Here is a 3,164-nt window from a genome sequence, read left to right on the forward strand (position 1 = left end):
ATTATGGATGCATATGTTTGCGTAATGTATGTTACTGCATACATGACCAAAAGTGAGAAAGGAATTGGTGAACTGCTGAAACAAACCCGCAGAGAACACAATGATACAGACATAAAGACAATGTTGAGACGTCTTGGGTCGGTGTTCTTGAACCATCGTGAACTGAGTGCACAAGAAGCTGCTTACCGAATTTTGTCCATACCTATGAAAAAATCTTCCCCCATCGAAAACCTTGATCTTTTCTACCCCCGGTAATTCACCCCAGAGTCCTTGCAGTGTTCATATGTTTTATTCCTCTCCCACCTCCCCCCCAAGTCCTCCCGATGTCCCTGCTCTCAAATGTTGTGTTTGTGTCCTTCCCACTCTCTCCCCATCTTGTCTGCCGCTCCCCTTGTTTTTTGTGTTTTGTGTGTCGGTTTGTCTTTTTGTGTGATTAATGTTAGCTCTTTCACGAGCCTCGATCTTGTATACAAAAAAAAAAAAAAAATTCAGTGGGAAAGTGTTGTTTGTAAACACACATCCAAAGACAGAGCGTGCAATTGTACTGAAACCAAAAAAAAGACCTTGAAAACAAAGATGACGATGATGAGGATATATTCCAAAAGAATATCGTTGTTAGATATATCTCTCGGCCAGATTGTTTGGAAGACATGTGCTCAGCAAACTTTGCTGCAAATTACACAGTTAGTTATTATGAAAAGGATGATGATATTGATGACAGCGTACCACAAGTCTTGGACAAAGATAATGATAGTATTCCAGACAGAAATATGTGGCCCAAATCTATCAAATTGAAGGATGATAATGGAAAAATGCACAAACGCAGAATTCGATTTCGGAAATTAAATTCTGCTAAAGATACGACAAACTTTTATCGAGCAAAACTCATGTTGTATATGCCATGGAGAATAGAAGACAGATTTGATCGGTGGCTATGATGACTTTGAATCTCATTATAAAGCTGTAGAAGAGCAGATACACGAAAATGAGTCTAAATTCACAAAAAAATTGGAATTGATTGATCAAGGCATTCATGAAAATGCTGTCAATGGTCCTCCTGAGCACATGTGGCCTGATATTGCACCTGCAACTTAACATGATAATCTTGTCTTGGGTGTCAGATTGAAAGCGATATTGAGCCAGAAGACCTTGATGCCAACGTTGCAATGGTACAATCTCCAAAACATGATCATGCATCCGAATTAACGGCTCGTTACCAAGCTGAAGCTGACAAGGAACAGAAACCTCCTGCAGAGTATCGAACAATGGTTCGCAATCTAAATACCAAACAAAGAGAAGTTGTTTTTTTATCATCGGCGTTGGTGTAAAGATGCAGTTATAGCACTGAAGCATAGTCGACCAGTAGTCGACCTCATAGCAGGCATTCTAAAAATCGGTCAAATCTTCGGGATCCCTCATATTGCAGGCATTTAAAAAATAGGTCAAATCCGGGACCCCTCATATAGCAGGCATTCTAAAAATAGGTCAAATCTTAGGGATCCCTCATGTAGCAGGCATTTAAAAAATAGGTCAAATCTTTGGGATCCCACATCTAGCAGGCATTTCAAAAATAGGTCAAATCTTTGGGATCCCTCATATAGCAGGCATTCTAAAAATAGGTCAAGTATTCGGGATCCCTCATATAGCAGGCAATTCAAAAATAGGTCAAATCTTCAGGATCCCTTGTGATGTTATGTAGCATGCAATTTAAAAATAGGTCAAATCTTTGGGATCCCTCAAATAGCAGGCATTTAAAAAATAGGTCAAATCTTTGGGATCCCTCAAATAGCAGGCATTTTAAAAATAGGTCAAATCTTCGGGATCCCTCATATTGCAGGCAATTTAAAATAGGTCAAATCTTCAGGATCCCTCATATAGCAGGCAATTTTAAAAGAGGTCAAATATTCAGGATCCCTCATATAGCAGGCAATTTTAAAATAGGTCAAATCTTCAGGATCCCTAATATAGCAGGCAGTTTAAAAATAGGTCATATTCGGGGTCCCTTGTGATGTTATGCAGCGGGCAATTAAAAAATAGGTCAAATCTTTGGGATCCCTCAAATAGCAGGCATTTTAAAAATAGGTCAAATCTTCGGGATCCCACACATGGCAGGCATTTTGAAAATAGGTCAAATCTTCGGGATCCCACACATGGCAGACATTGAAAAAATAGGTCAAATATTCAGGATCCCTCATATAGCAGGCAATTTAAAAATAGGTCAAATCTTCAGGATCCCTCATAGCAGGTGTGGGATAATATATATATATATATTCATATATATTCTCAGCATATGTTACTATTGCTAGAAAGAGTTAAATTGCATTTCGATGTGATCTTGTGTAAAATGGGTTCTCAAACGTGCAGTCTGAACAAGGGAATGTGAATGGAACCAGGATCGGACATTACTGGATATCTGTGAGTTGACCTTTGTCACCTCCGTGAAAGGTCCGGAGGCAAGAGTTTGGATAAAGCATGGGGTTGGTATGCAGCATTCAATTACCGAGGCTGAGCAGGTCAAAGGATTGACCGTTATCAACTTCTGAGTCACTCCATGATGAAAAGCAGATCTCCTTGGCACCAGGAAGGCTGCCTTTCAGTGACCACGGATCTTAAGCAAACAACATCAAAAGGAGATGAGGCCTATTTAGGGGCGTTGCACAAAGGGAGACAGAGAGAACTCCTTCGAATGGACAAGGCGTCAGTTCTGTGTTTTGTATGGATTCTGTTACGTGGTCCTCCCGGTGACTACCTGGTCTCGGTGACCCCCGGACCGTGAGAGGAACTCCGCCAGAAAGATATATTATTTATGCGCTTTCGTAACGCAATCAATATGAATTCCAATCAATAAGACACCCCACACCAAGGATCCGGAACAATCAATAATATTTTCCCCGAGCAATCAACCATCAACAACCATCAACAATCAATCACCAATATTATTAAGATGGCCATCTTATATATGTGTGTCCCCTTTCCCCACTCCCGACCCCTTGGGTACTCACGACCCCTTTGGTCTCTGTCCCTCACAATGTCTCTGGGCCCCTCCTGACTAAGATGATGGTCGGCTTCTCCGCACACGGGCGGTTGAACGAACCCCTGGCTGACGTGCTCCCAAACGTGCACGTCACGTACCGGGAACAACAGTTGCAGTGCGCACCTCCTTG

The sequence above is a fragment of the Myxine glutinosa genome, chromosome 5, assembly GCF_964187855.1.
Source record: "Myxine glutinosa chromosome 5, kmMyxGlut1.1, whole genome shotgun sequence".
In the NCBI taxonomy this organism is placed as follows: Eukaryota; Metazoa; Chordata; class Myxini; order Myxiniformes; family Myxinidae; genus Myxine; species Myxine glutinosa.